The sequence below is a fragment of the Pteronotus mesoamericanus genome, unplaced genomic scaffold, assembly GCF_021234165.1.
Source record: "Pteronotus mesoamericanus isolate MK-2021 breed Mesoamerican mustached bat unplaced genomic scaffold, CSHL_Meso_final contig_68, whole genome shotgun sequence".
Lineage (NCBI taxonomy): Eukaryota > Metazoa > Chordata > Mammalia > Chiroptera > Mormoopidae > Pteronotus > Pteronotus mesoamericanus.
This window is the reverse complement of record NW_026555234.1, coordinates 17,991,461-18,007,731: the sequence shown is the minus strand read 5'-3', so window position 1 is coordinate 18,007,731 and position 16,271 is coordinate 17,991,461. Positions and strand designations below refer to the sequence as shown.

General features: G+C 35.0%; 1 pseudogene; it reads left to right on the top strand.

Moving 5' to 3' along the window:
* The window catches only part of LOC129077644 (nucleolar and spindle-associated protein 1-like), a 75,306-nt pseudogene extending 62,055 nt beyond the window's left edge, over positions 1 to 13,251 (top strand).
* The last annotated feature ends 3,020 nt before the right edge of the window (positions 13,252 to 16,271 follow it).

The window sequence follows — 16,271 nt, the reverse complement described above, 5'->3', positions numbered from 1 at the left end:
GTTTTTGCATATATCGTATGGCCAACATATATCACCTACTTATAGTATGTTATAAAAACTTTAAATTTTTTATTAATTTAGAAGTGTGTGCTTCAAAGTATTTTAATCACAATCATGGAAATCTTTCATCTAACCATCCCTTAAAATGATACAGAAAAAATTGTTATAAATTAAGACTAATTCTTATTTTATTCTTACATTAAGTTGGGTTTTTATATATTGAGATTATTTTGAATATGTAAACAAATTAAAAATTAAGTATTAAATTAAAAATTAAATATTTATTAAAATTTAAATATTTTAACATATTGAATATGTAAATAAAATATTAGAAGTAGAAAATCATAAATATTTAAAAATTTTAAATAGATAATTCAGCTAATTTCCACTGCAACTTACTTTTATCTTAAATTTGTCTGTCAAAAATTAACCTATAAACTTTAAATTGAGCAGTTTAGATTAAGCTATTTAAACCCATCTAAAAGTATGAGAAATTTGCAATACTTTTGAAATAGCATTATTTTATGAATGACCATAGTCAAAAAGGTTAATGAATAGCTACTTTACCCTTTCATCTATTTTCTTAGTGAAAAGAGACTATTTCAGTATTTAAAATAATTAAAAGCATGCCTTTATATGTATGTGATTTGTTAAGATTATAACAAGTACATCAAATCATTATCACTCAATACTTTCATGTGAAAAATTCTCTTGGTTAACACTGTAGAAGCTGCAGATACATAGAGCATATAAGACTTTGCCTTACAAATTTATTATCTACTATTATGGGTTGAATTGTGTCACCACAAAATCCATATGTTGAAGTCTTAACCTGGAGTAAGATTTGACTATATTCAGAGATCATGGAGATAAGGTCTTTCTATAGGTAATTAAGTTCAAAAGACCATTACGGTACATTATATGCACACACACAGACACACACACACACACACACATAACTGATATTCTTATAAAAACAGGTGATTAGGACACAGGCATGTACAGAAGGTGGACCATGTGATGACACAGGGAAAAGACAGCCATCTTCAAGTCAAGAAGAGAAGCTTCAGAAGAAACCAATGGCTGCAAAACATTGATTTCAGAATCTAGCCTCCAGAACTATGAATAAATACATTTCGATTACTTAGGCCATCCAGTCTGTGGCACTTTTTATGGTCACCTTAATGTCTTATTACATTTAGGCTTCTATAATAACAATACCATGGACTAAGTGGTTTATAAACAATAGATAACTATTTCTCAAAGTTCTAGAGGCCAGGAAGGCCAAGATCAAGGAAACTCAGGAAGGAATGGGTGAGCAAACTCCCTGGAACCTCTTTCATAACAGCACTAATCCTGTTCATTGAGACTCCGCCCTCATGACCTAATCACCTCCCGGAGCTTCACCTTTAGGTATCCTCACAGGGAGAGAGTTAGAATGGGTATGCGTCTGGATTCATTTAATATTTTTCTCATTTTAACATTTATATAAATTATATTTACTTGCTAAAAAAGTGACAAATAGTATTATGGGTTTTATGTGAATGCGTAGAAGCAAAATGATTGGCAATAACAGCACATGTTGTGTTGGGGAGGGTGTTGTAAGTGGTGTATTAAATTAAAAATACACAGAGTATGACCTGCTGAATGAAGAGGCATACGTCGCCCATTAAGAGTTGGCAGGTAACTGATTCAGTATTTGAGCTGACACTTTGGGGTTGTGAAAATCCCAATGTTGTTTGACTGAAGGTGCAGTTTCAATACACTCACAAAGGAAGTAAAATCACGTTAATTCTTAGTTACAAATCCCAGAGCTGGGGATGTCATGAGTCCAGAGAGCAGTGGTGCTCCGTTGCAAGTCACCGAGGAGCAGGGCAGTGAGAGCAGCGGGCGCAGGCACCTACTAGTCGCAGGGTGGTTGGGGTAGAGGTCACTTTTCACGATGTCTGCTCTAAATAATTATTTTTAAAGGTGGCTCAGGAAAAGTAAAGTGGGAATTTGTGGTAGGAATCCTAAGCTAGGGTCCTTATCTAAATGTCAAGGTTCTAGGTCTCATACTGCAAAATGCCTGGGCAGCAACTCAGAGGAGCTGTTTTCTCACCATACCTGGGAATGGAAGGACACCATTGTAAGGATTTTATGCTTATACTATATATGAAATGGTATCACATTAAACATGTTTTGAAACACTTTAATTCATTCAATGCTTTCTGTGTTCCTGCATCTTTTTATTGAAAGATTTTCCTGTCAAGATTCCTTTCACCTGATTTGTGTGTTTTCAAAATGCTCCTCAGTCATTTGTGACGTTGATGGGGAGCCAATACAGAATTTTTAAAATTTGGACTATTGGCATATTTTAATGTCTGTGCTTTGGAAAGATTTATTTACTTCTGGTGCTTATGATGAGTTTGAACAGCAATCTTCAATTTTCATGTCCTCCCTGCTCTCACCAAAGAAAGACAAAAAGGAAAAAAAGCCCACTTCTATAATCTATCAGAGACCTTATATTTTATCATAAATATTTATTTTTTCTTATTATCATTAAGTAAGCTTCTTGAGGTTAGGCATTTAACTGTGCCTCTATTTGGGAGCCTAGCAAAAATAGGTCAGAACAGGTTTAAGAAATATTTATGGTTCAATTTTTTGCTTAACTTTGCAGTATGTACAAAATAAAAAAAAATGCTTCTATTCTCATTAAAGCAATTTTGGTATATCAGATAAACCAAATAGCATTTGGACAGGAAAAGTATCTACATCTCAATTGCCTTAATTAGACATTTATATTGATCCAGTTGAATATCTAATGGCTCTATTTCATAGGTAGAGAGGATAAATTTAATGACTTAATCCCAAGAGAGGATTTTATTTAATACAATTAATAAGGAAGAAAACCACTTTCATTTTATTAGAAGGAGCTTTTATCATTCAATTTAATCTACTTACTGATATTCAGGCATTGTTAGTGAGTTGATATCTTTATGTATATTCACAACACAAGGGAATATCAACACAGATTTTTACAATCAAGGAAAAGAAAGAGAAGGTTGATATAAGTATTGAAGTATCTGCAATAAAGGAGAAAAATCTGTATATTCATGAAGTAATTAGGAGTTCTTCCCCCAGTAGTAAAGTTTCCAAGTAATTATTTCCTTTGACTAATGAATACAATTTCCTATTTATGCAACGCTTCTATGCTTTACAAAGTGCTTTGTATTATCAAACATTTATTGGACCCTTTATTTGTACAGGAAGACTATTTTATTTGTTTCTTTCCAAGTAAATTTGTTGACTATACCATGATCCTTTCATGTAATGCAAGGCTTCAGAAATTGAAGCAACCACTTAAAAAAATAAATGGATACAATAAAAAACAACAACAACACTTTTTTACAAGCCATTTTGGATCAACAATCTACTATAGTCAGTTATTAGCTCATCATATTTACCTTTATTCACATCTTTAAATACGATAAATGTCTTACATGAGTTACTTTTTGATCTTTCAGTGGTCATCCTTCTGCGAAGCCCTCTTATAACTACACAGTGTCTTCATAGTCATTTATTATACCACTTAGCATATTACATTCTATCTCCTACAATAAAAGTAATTTATTTTTATTTTTTGTTATTTTCCTAATCTTCACTGGAGGATATATTTTTATTAATTTGAGAGAGAGAGAGAGAGAGGGAGAGAACCACTGATGTGAGAGAGAAACATAGATCAGCTGCCTATTGTATGTGCCCCAGCCAGGGATTGAATTTGCAACCCAGGTACGTGCCCTTACTGGGAAACGAAACTGAAACCTTTTTGGTGTATGTGACAATGCTCCAACCAACTGAACAGCCCAGCCAGGACAAGTGATTAATTTTTAATTATCACTTTTCTTTTTTTTTTAACCAACAAAGATTTATTGTGTGAACTGTATGTTAAGAAATATGCTGGAAAGTTCTTTTTTTTTATTAATTTATTTACTTTTTAAATACATTTGTCTCTGCCTTCCCCCCACCTCTTTCCCTTGCCCCCTCCCACCGTCCCTCCCTCAGCTCTTCCCCTTTGGTTTTGTCCATGAGTCCTTGCTATATGTTCCTTGACTTTCCCCTTCCCTGAAAGTTCTTGAGGTAACAAAAAAATGTTTGTCTTCTCTGACTTGTGAATTATTAATATTTTCAAATGAATGGATGGAGAAATGGATAAATAAATTAATCAATTTCAACTTTCTAGTGTCTTTTTGCATGGATATGGAATTTTTTTTAGAGTTACTAACAAGAGGAATTTTTTTTTGTTTGTTTAATAAAATATGGTATGTGTAAAGTTATAAAGTGGTAATGGCAGGAAAACTCAAAATTCAAACATGATACAATTAACCATAACTAATACTTTATTTCTCACAAAATTAAGGGGTAGACATTTTGGGAAATTTCTTGTAGTCCCAGATGTATTCACAATTTTATTATGTAATTTGTAATAATCATTATAAAATAGTTGATTTGTCTTTATCCTCACTTCGCAATTTCTGTACATTTGACAGACAGCTTAGTTCAGTGACTATGAAATTACCCAACTGTATTGTGCATCAAGTTGTTATTACATTTTGCAACTGAGCCATGAAAACAATGAACACTGGAATTAGAGATCAAAAGTAAGAAAAATATGAGTAATAGTAAAAAGATCATTTACATTAAGATATGTGATTGATAAAATATTGACATGTAAATATTTTATTCAAAAACATATTTCTGGTGTTAATTAAAAAAAAACATTTCTTAAAATATCAGGTGTGTACACCTGTCAAAAGAAGAATGAAACAAAAAGAGCACAAGTTAAAAAGACAAAATAGTTCCTTAACTGAGATATTACTTTTGACTTAAAAATTATATATAGGCATTTAATAAAATCTGTAAGTTCTTCGATAACTAACACCATATCTCTGTTGGTGTTAGTTGGACCTCTGTATTCAATCTCTCTTAAATAGCTTATCCCATGCCCAGTGATTTCAAACAGCACATTTTTTAAATGACTTTCAAATATTTCCTTTTTAATACATCTCTGCTAGACCATAAGAAAAACAATTTTATAACCACCTTTTGATTCTTTAATTCATTTTCTTCATTTCAATGGTTCTCCATGTATTTGTTTATATCCTAAAATTTATCTTTCCATGACATTTTTACCTTGATTAATAGTCTTTTTTCTTATACGAGCATCCAAATCAGAAACTTGTGAGTTACTAAATCTCCTTTTTTAAGACTTTAATACATGATGAAACAGACATCAAAGGAGACACACTGATTTTATAGGCAGACATTAGAAATACAGTCAGAAACAAAATTCATTGCTTCTATGTCTAACCCAACTCTCCTTTTAGCAAGCAATTGCACAGATATAAATTACATTTATCCCTTAGTAGTTCTCAAAAATTTTTGATTAAGAGTTTGGAAACATGATAGTAGCACAAAGCAGGTGGTGCCTACAAACACAATATATTTCCTTACTACCAACCCCCTCACCTTTCTCCTTAGTAGAGCACCTTACTTGTTTTTGACTACTAAGTAGTTTTATGTTTTGGGGGAAGCTGTGCCTCTTCCTTAGCCCAATGTAATAAATCAAGATTAGTAAAGCCAGCAACATGATTTCATCTCTATCTCCATAGTTCTGAAATGAGAATGCATTACAATTTTGACTATGTATTGAATTCTAATGAGAGGCTTGAGAGAAAAAAGACTTGCACTTAGACAAGTTTGGTTTGCATCAAAGCAAAGGGCTGTAAGAAAAAAAATGCAAAAATTTTCTTGAAACAGTGTAAAAGCTATATATACACATACGCACATATACATACATACACATATACATGTTCAATTTGTTGAACATATATAAACACATATGTATATATACACATGTGTGTGTGTGTGTGTATTCAACAAAGATGGAATAGTGGAGAAAAGAGAAGTTGGGACAATAATAAACATGATGAATCCAGTCTAGATATTTAAAAATGCAGATTTCAAAAAATTTAATGATGGAAACTATTTTGGTATTATCTCCAACTTTTCAAGTGGATGTCAATGGAATTTAGATTTTTAAGTGACATTAATAAGGTCACAAAAATAGTAAGTGATAGACCTGAAACTTGGAATCAAATCTTCGTACTACCTTGCATAGTAATACAGACTGAGTAAGACGAGAGATAATGGAGAGAAAGCAAAGTTGACAGCTCTCTCAACAGGCCACCTTATATAACAATGCCTAACTTAGGGTCTTGATTATATAGTAGTGATAGGGATAGAATGTGAAAGATGACTTCTTGACATGCGAATGATGAAAATGCAGCAATTGTTAAGAGAGTAAACACATGGGGATGGATTAGTTGGAAGACTCCAAGATGGTAGAGACTGTGTGCTATTGCAAGGAAAATGATTTAATGACTAGATTCAGTTTTAATGATTTTTGTCACGTATGTAACAGACACTCATTTTAAAAATAAGAGGTGTGTATAAAGGTTATTAAAAAATGGTACTTCTTTATGACCCAATGTCTCCACTTCTGGGAATTTTTCTGAAGAAACCTGAAACACTAATTCACTGATTTGAAAGAACATAAGCGTCTCTATGTTGATTGCAACATTATTTACAATAGCCAAGATTTGGAAGTAGCCCAAATGTCCATCAGTAGAAGAGTGGATAAAACAACTATAAGACATTTACAAAATGGAACACTATTTTTTATGGAACAGCCATAAAAAAGAAGAAAATTAAAAAATTTACCCTTTGCAACAACATGGAGACATGGAGAACCCTGTGCTAAGTGAAATAAGTCAGTCAGAGAAAGACAAATACCACAAGATTTCACTCATATGTGGAATGAAATGAACAAAATGAACTGACAAGCAAAATAGAAACAGACTCATAGATAAAGAGCAAGGTAACAGCTCTTGGCTTTGGTACTGAGGGGGCGTGATTAGTAGGTAGAAGCTTTGAGCAAAAAGGACTCATGGACATGGATGACAGTGTGGGATTGTATGGGGGAGGGGATATAAGGAGGATAAATGATAATGGAGAAAATGAAATAATTTTAAAAAATAAAAAAGATTAAAAGTTTTTAGTATCTCCATTTTAGTCCCACTTATCCCCTTAAAATCAGATATAGTAAGAACAGTGCCTGACAAATACATATTGGTTGCATAAAGGAATTGCATCATTGGTAGCATTATTATAACAGCAATTAAGTAGCAGAGCAGAGATTTAAATTTCTGCTTTCCCAGAGGACATTTTCTTAGTAAACATGATCTAGTTGAGTGAAACAAAAATCCACAGAATAATGAGTAGTGATTTTCTAGGTCCTTGCTTATTTTATGTATGAAGGATTTTTTAATGTGGACCATTTATATATGACACATAATTGTAAAACTGATTTGGCCATTCCAAAACAGTGTGTAACTTTAATTATAATCAAAATTATAAGAGATTTAATGAACAATTTTAATTCCTTAATCAGTTTTGAATTACTGGAATGGTTAACTGTTAATTATTTTATGGGGTGACCTAAACTTTTACTCTAATATCTGGAAGTGAAAAGTGAGGGACCAATGACTAATGAGAAAAACATTCGAAGATTATCTGCTTCTCTTAGGAACTCTTCGTTGTGACCCACATCATGGCAATGCGGCCTTTGTCACACTGCCATGGTGGTCTGACCTTGCCAGTTGCTCTTCACAGGGGCTTTTTTTCATAAATGTTCTCAGAAACCCCTTCAATTAGAGCTCAATCTAAAGTGACTTCCAAAAATGAGAACAGATATTCACAAATGGAAAAATGAAAATACCCTGAACTCAGATGCAATAAGATATTAAATCCAGACTTTCTTAAAGCTCTCTACAAACACTAGCATCTGTAATTAATCCTCCCAATTTCCCCATAAATCATATTTAATTATCTTTGATTTACAAGCATAAAACTAAAATATCAAGGAAATGAATGGTCTACATTGTCATACAAATCTTTTTAATCACAACTTTCAGCATGTATTCTCCTCAGGAGTCTTCATGGATTCTCCCGCATTATTTTTAAATCCTAATATTTCTGCCTTTATTATCTAGTAGTACTGAACACATGGCTATGAGTCTATGAATTCAGGCCTCTTGATTGTTCATTCCCTTTATAAGAACATTTATTATAAGCACAATCTTTATCATACATTTACATTGTGGCATCAACCTCATTTAGTCTGTCTTCTCTGTTGTTGTACAGAGAATTTCTTATATAAGATAATCTGATGATAACTTTTCCCTCTTGATATCTTCCATTTATTAGTAAATAGACTTGCTAGGTAGGAAAGTGTTTTTTTCAAATTAATTCTGTATAAGGTTGATTATTGATTACGTGGTTATTAATCTCCTAGGGGTTTTCTCAAATACCTTGTTTTATTCACTATTATCCCATATTGTTATTGTCTTACGAAAGAGGATAAATCTCCTTTGTATCAAATAAGGGAACAGGACAGTTCTTCTGACATGAATGTGCAATATAAGTATTGTGTTTTCAGTATACAAGACTGAATAGATAATCTTATTAATGTCTTCTTTATTCTGAGAGAGTCCTTAGCCTGTCTGTACAACTAACTGAACTTAAAGGTATACTTAAATTTCATAGTTTAGGAGTAAACACAGAAAACAGAGCTAATTGTGTTGAAAACAGCTATCAGTAAGGCTCAAACTATCAAACTTACTTTATTATAGATACATTAGTTTTCTAAGTACAACAGACCGAGTGGCTTTAACTGCAGAAATGTATTTGCTCACTATTTTGGAGACTAGAAGTCCAAAACCATAGTATGTGTAGAATTGGTCCTGAGGTCTCTATTTAGCTTGTAGATGGCCTTCTCCTTGTGCCTTTACCTGGTCTTCCTTTGTACATGTCTATATCCTCATCTGCTGTTCTTATAGGAATATCATGATTGGATAATCCCTAAAGATACCATTTTAGCTTAATTACCTCTTTAACTCTGTCTCCAAATATAGTCACATTCTGAGGTGCTGGTATTAGGACTTCAATATATGAATTTTGGAGGACTCAATTCAGCTCATACCAAGAGAATAAATACTTAATTTAGTAGTGGAGTATAGATTTAACTTCATTCCATGGAATAATTTATACACTGAGAAAATCTGGTTGTGTCCACCCTTAACAAGTTTTTAATATAATCATGCTATGAAATGGAGATATTTCAGAGAAGTAAATTCAGAGATAAATTGATGTAGGAAGAGATAAATTCATGCCAGGAGTTTTCATAAGTGGAAGAATGAAAATACCCTGATCTCAGATGCAGTAAGATGTAGTTTTCTACAGAAATATAATCCCATTTGGCAGAAGACCAAATACAGAGAAAACTTAGAATGTTATTTGCTTTTGTTCATTTATCCATCTGTCTACATAAACCCCATGACATTGTTTTCCAAATAGAAGCCTACTAAGGCCAGAAGTCTGGTGCTTGGCTTGATCATTGCTTAGCCAGTTTCAGTTTAAGAGAAGATAATAGACTGGAAACTTCCATTTCTTAAATATGGTTAAACATGCCCCAAACTACAAGTTTAAATAATCTTGCTCAGTATATGCTTTTTAACCTTTGATTCTATCTTCTATTGTGTTCCATAGAAGTACAGATAGGCTCTTTTTGTTTCATTCACATATTCTCAGAGTTATTGCAACTATTACATACCTTTATGAAATATGTACAACCTGTTACCTACAGAAAAAAAATAAAGATTTGTTAGCTGTGATGTATTTTTTCTTATATTTTCTCTCTTCTTTCCCTTTCTTTTGTCTCTCTTTCTTCCTCTCTTTCTCACTCTGTCCTTCCCTGTTCTTTCTTTTTTCATTGAAGTGTTGATTAAATTTTTTTGACATTTTTAATTAAATTATAGTTGGCATAAAATAGCATATTGATTTCAGGTGTACAACAGTGATTTAACATTTATATAACTTAAGATCATCACTGATAGGAGAAAAACTTTGTATTTATAAAATAAATATAAACTATATATGTATAGTATATTTTATAAAGTATGAGATCACCTTATTTTTATTCCACAGATATATAAGAAATTTTAATATTCTATAATATTTAAAAACTTAGTTAAGAACAAATTATGCCACTGTCCGTATAGTTGACAAATGATTACTTGTCCTTAGCCATAAGGACATATGTCCTTAGCCATATGTAAAACTATACATATATAGTTTTAATGTAGTTGAAATCATTTTGTGTGCATTCTTTCCCTCTAATTAGTATTATCTCTGTGTCCTAATAAACAATTAAGTTGATGACCACTGGTATCATGTGACCAGAATGTCACAGTGCATCATTTTTCTGTCTTTCAACCTCATGTTTATAATTTGATTAAATTCTTGAAACGCTCTAAAACGATAACACTTTGAAAATAGTGCATAACTTCGAGAAGTTAAAAGCTTAACATATATTTAATAATATGATGTTTTTTTAAATAAGGTTACTATGTATCTCTTACAATGATTATCACATCCTTCTTCTGTGATCTGGAGTTACATTTTCCTTTAAAAGTTTTTCATCCAAATAACTTAGAAACAAATTTTAAAATTAAGAAATAGGTGTTTATTAATTTTAAAAACAATTTATTTTTATTGTATTTTTTCCATTACCACTTATCCCTCTTATACCATCTTCCACCTCCACACAGCCCCCTCCACCGAATGCAATCACCACATTGTTGTTTGTGTCCATGAGTTATTTCTCTTTTTCGCTTTAACCTTCCATCCCCAACCCTCACTCCCCCTCAGAGCTGTCAGCCTACTTTGTGGGTATTTTGATACTGAAAGCATGTATTTTTCTTAGAAGAAATGAATCCTTTAATGGATTTTCCATCAAAGATCACCAAAAGTATGGTAGTCGCTCCATTTTATTTAATCTTTTAATTCTAAAATTAAGTTTATAATTTTTTGGTACATGCTCTCCAACTATCTTATTAATATTTTTTCAGTGAAATTATGTTTTTTAAAGACTTTATTTATTTAGTTTTAGAGAGATGGGAAGGGAAGGGGAAAGAGAGAGAGAAACATCAGTGTGTGGTTCTCTCTCACACACACCCGTCCCCCCACTGGGGACCCAGCCTGCAACCCAGGCACGTGCCCTGACTGGGAATCTAACGGACAACTCTTTCATGCACAGGCCAGCATTCAATGCACTGAGCCACACCAGCCAGGGCAAAATTATGTGTTGTATTCTTTTTGCTGTTTAATAAGTGTTTCGTTTATTCATGTATTTATTATTGAATATTTTATTGTTGATCAGTCACAGTGGTCCACATTTTTCCCTGTTACTCTCCATTGCCTGGCCCAACCCCTACTCTCACAGTCAATCTCTACCATGTTGTCCATGTCCATGGGTTATTCATGCATGTTCTTTAACTAGTCCCTTCCTCTTCTTTCTACTCTTGTCCTCCTCCCTGCCTCCCTTCTGGCCGCTGTCAGTCTGTTCCTTGTTTCCATACCTCTGGTTGTATTTTTCTTATTTATCTGTTTTGTTCAAAAGGTTCCTCTTGTAGGTGAAGCCATAGGGTATTTGTCTTTCACTGTCTGGCTTATGTCCTTTAACATAATCACGAAGAAGACCACAGTGGAATTTGTCTCAGTAGAATCAAGTTTTACCACTGCCTTCTTTTTCTGGATCAGCCCCCGGTATTGTCAGATGGTGTTCTAGTCTGGCTCTAGGCAGGCTTTTTGAGACTACAAGCAATCCACAGTCTGTGGCTGTCTCCTTCAGATTTGGCTGGACCCCACTCTTCTGACCTGCTGGTTTTCCATCAGCCGTGGGCCCAGGAGTAGTTCATTTAATGACCTGAGAGGACTGCCAGTACCTTCTCCACCTGCCTCCAGAGGGGACCTCTGGTGAGATTGGGAGGTGGGGAATGTTGGGTCACCTCCATGGAGCACTATTCAGTCTTCACAGGAAGACGGTGGGAGTGTTTTCCATCCCCTTGCTGCTTATCTTCGTCTGTCCTAGATTCTTTCCCAAAAATGTATGATTTCTGGTGAATTAGTGTCCATTTCGTATGAGGAGCCAATCTATGTAACAGGGGCAGCTCTTTCCTGCTTGGCAGAGACAGCAGCTCTGTCTAGACGCTGCATCTGGGTGGAGCCTGAATCGCCCTTGTTGCACCTGTCTAATCTCCTTTCTCTGCTGGGTGTAGTGAATCAGGGCCCAGGGAACAGAGTAGCTCTTAGTGTCTGGTAGAGCCCTTTCAGAGCTTTTTCTTCTTTTCCCTGAGGAAATGTGCCCAGCACGGGATTCCTGAGCCTGACCTCACTGATCTGCAGAGCCTATAATCCTGCAGGTGGGTTTTGAGTTCAGGTGTCTGTGAAGGGATGTCTGGCTACAGCAAATCTCAGGTGTTCAGCTCCTCTCGCTGTCTGTTCTTCAGCCTGCTGCTCTTTTACTGGAGACTTGGGCCTGAACTCTCCACTCTGTACAGTTCCCTGCTCACCAGTCATGCTGGGTTGGGTCACACAGTCCTTTCAGTGCGACTCTGTCCCTCTGACTTCTTTGTTAGCAGAGTGGCTGCATACTTGTGCACGTGCAGGGGGAGCACTGGGTCCCTGGTGAGTCTGGAGTCTCACCTCAGCTCCTCTTTTAGAGAGTGTCGCCCTTCTGCTGCGGCACTGAGACCTGGGGAACCTGTTCTCCTCGTACTCCTCCCCCGCCAAAATTGTAGTCTTTCTCAGTCAAGGCTGGCCACTGGTGAAAACCTCTGACAGTTTTAGGTAAAATTTCTCTGGGTGTCTCTCCCAGATGGCACTGGGAAGAGTCCTGCAGCAATAATGCAACATGGAGAGGTGGTGGGGTGCTGCCCCCACTCCCTCCAGAGTTTCCGTCTTGGGTCGGTGTGCACTTGCCACACTGTTTCTGGAGCCAGCACCTCTGTGGCCATCTCTCTCTGCACCGGAAGCTTGTGGCTCCTGAACCGATCTGCAGCAACCCCGTATCTGCACAGCCAGAAGTGCCGGGCTGGGCAGCAGTGGTGGCATTTGCTTGGCTTGGAGAGTCCGGGGCACAGCACTCATGCACATTCCCTGCACTCTCGCCTGTGTATGCACTCTCACACGCTCACACTCTACGCTGAATTTTCAAGCAGATTGCTCTGTGGTTTAGCTGCAAGACTGATCTGGGTTTGGGAGCAAGTGGACGGAGCATCCAGCTACTCTGCAACAATCTCGGGTCTATAACAAGTGTTTTAAAATTATGTTGCCTAATGAATCATTTCTGATATACAGCAAATCATTGATCCTTAACTATTTTAGTTTTGTTGTACACACTCATTAAAAACTTACATTGGATAGTTTTAGGTTCCTACTAAATAATCACTTTTTTTCTGCTTTCTTTAAGCGCTGAGATATTATTTCATATATTGATCATGAATGCATGGGATGGCACATCCATCCACACACTCACTTAATTCATTTGTTTTGACTGCAACTCTTATGCATAAGATGGCCTCTTATGCATAGTCATTTTAAAAATTATATTTTTCTACCCTGGCTGGTGTGGCTCAGTGGACTGAGTGCCAGACTGCAAGGCAAAGGGCCGCCAGATCGATTCCCAGTCATGGTGCGTGCCTGTGTTGCTGACCAGGTCCCCAGTAAGGAGCGATTGACAGGCAACCACACATTGATATTTCATCCCCTCTTTCTCTCCCTCCTTTTCCCTCTCTAAAAATAAATAAAGTCTTTTAAAAATAACATAAAAATTATATTCTTTTAAAAATACTTTGGTCCATGGACAAACTGAAACTAATGGTGCATTCTAGTACCCTGATAGAAAATGCCCACTACAGAAGTCACCTAAAGATGCTGTAGTCATTTTGTCACCTTAAAGAGAATCAGCCTCTGGATGAAGCTGATATAAATAATAAAGTCTAGCAAGAGGTACCCACTGAGTCTGTAATGACATTAGAGTGCCTTTGAATTAAAATAAACTTTTAAGCACACCATTTCCTAAACTTTTAGAAGTTACTGTTTGAGAGTTTGAAGTCAGTTTTTGTGTTAAAACTTCCTCATGATTACAACTAATCTCATTAAATCTGAACATTTTTTATTGATTTTTTTGTTATACAGTTATATATTTATATATACACATATGTATATTTATGAATACATATAAGTCAATAATATTGTTTTGCCTCATTTCAAATAGTTATGTCTCAAATACTTTAAATAAATGATTGCATCCTAAAATAGTAATGGTAGAGATCAGTTTCTTTAGTTTTTCCTTTATTTTAAAGATTTTATTTATTTATTTTTAGAGAGAAGGGAAGGGAGGAAAAGAGGGAGGGAAACATCAATGTGTTGTTGTCTTTCATAGACCCTCCTACTAGGGACCTGGCCCACACCCAGGCATGTGCCTTGACTGGGAATTGAACCAACGGCCTTTTGTTTTGTAGGCCCAGCACTCAATCCACTGAGCCACACCAGCCAGGGCTCTTACTGTTTTTCTTAACAGTGTTGGACAAATCTTCAGAGATTTACCCTATGAGTGTGGTAATGGTCATTAGTCTAAAGCAAATATTTGCTTCATGATAGTAAAGATTCTTGTAGTAGCCTTTTGAGGTTATATAAATGAATATATTTCAATACATGCATCCATCTTCAAAATAGTGGAATAAAAACAAAAACAAATGTGATTATGGTGAAGAACTATCTTAAAATAGCTTGCTATTCTTTTGTTTAGGTATTTTGCTTTTAAACTCATAATGAGAGTGGACAGTAGCTCATATTTCTAGCTATCCTGTTTAGGTTTGCTATTTTAGGTTTGCTTTAAAAATTCATTTACTTGTGAATATATTACACAATCCAAATAATATATGAAATATGCACATATGTGCATACTATGAATGCAGTAACATATACAGATAAAATAATAATCCGGTTAAACACTAATAGTGGTAAATCTATATATGAGCATATCCCCTGTCATTTCATATTGTCAACTTGCACAGATAATTATTTTCCTGACTATTGTGCTTATCACTCTTTTGTAATTTTTGTTTAGTTTTAAATTGTTTTTTTCTTTGACAGGTAGACAATATCTGTATACATATTATTTAGTTTGTTTAGGACAGAACTTTATAAAAATGTTGTTGCATAGTTATGTAATCTTCTACAACATGTTTTTTAAACTGAAAAATGTTTCTAAGCTTGATATTAATGCAGGTAGCAATTTGTTTTCACCTTGAAATTTATTCTAAAAGTGTTACATTTTCTCTTTCATATTAAGATCATTAACTCATATTGAATTGATATTTATGTGTGATATATAGCCAGGAGGATCCAATTTTTTTTGTTTTTGTGATATGGATAACCAATTGTTTCAACATTACTCAGAGAATGATTTTTTCTTTTTCCGGCTACTTATAATGTCAATCCATTATATATAGGGTTCCCTTTACTCTTTTGAGCCTTTATACATAAGTCTGTTTCTAATTTGTATATTTTATTTTATTGGTCAATTTAACTATCTCTGGGCTAATTTCTTTCTTTTTCTTTTTTTAGATTTATTTATTTTTAGAGAAAGGGGAAGGGTGGGCGAAAGAGAGGGAAACATCAACATGCGGTTGCCTCTCATGTACCCCCTACTGGGGACCTGGCCCATACCCAGGCATGTGCCCCAAATGGGAATCGACCTGGCAATCCTCTGTTTTGCAGGCTGGCACTCAATCTACTAAGCCACAGCAGCCAGGGCTTTGTGCTAATTTCTTCAATGGTGTAATGACCGTTAGTATATATTAAGATTTGATATATGATGTATGTTTGATGTATACATGTGGCTTCAATCTTCCATATACATTTCGGAATAATTCAAAATTTCCATGGAAGCCCTTCTAAGAGTGAGAAACAGGCAATGACGAGTAACTCTCTTAGCGATGGGAATGACGGAGAATGCCCTGGAGTCGCGTGAGACTGGGGTGAAAACGGCTGTGGGCAAAGGTGCTTGGATTACTTAACATGCGATGGTGAGTGAGACACCACCCACCGGAGAACACAGAAAAGGGTTAGCGATTAAAGATAAGATCCATATCCGTGCGGAATTACAAAAGCTCAGAACAGAAATGAGACGATTTCAAGGAGAATAAAATGATCAAATTCTCCTGTAAGCATAGAGAACGGACCTTGAGACAATGGCACCTTGAGAATCTATATTTGAAATCAGGAGTTGTTTTTTTGTTTGTTTGTTTTGTTTTGTTTTTTAC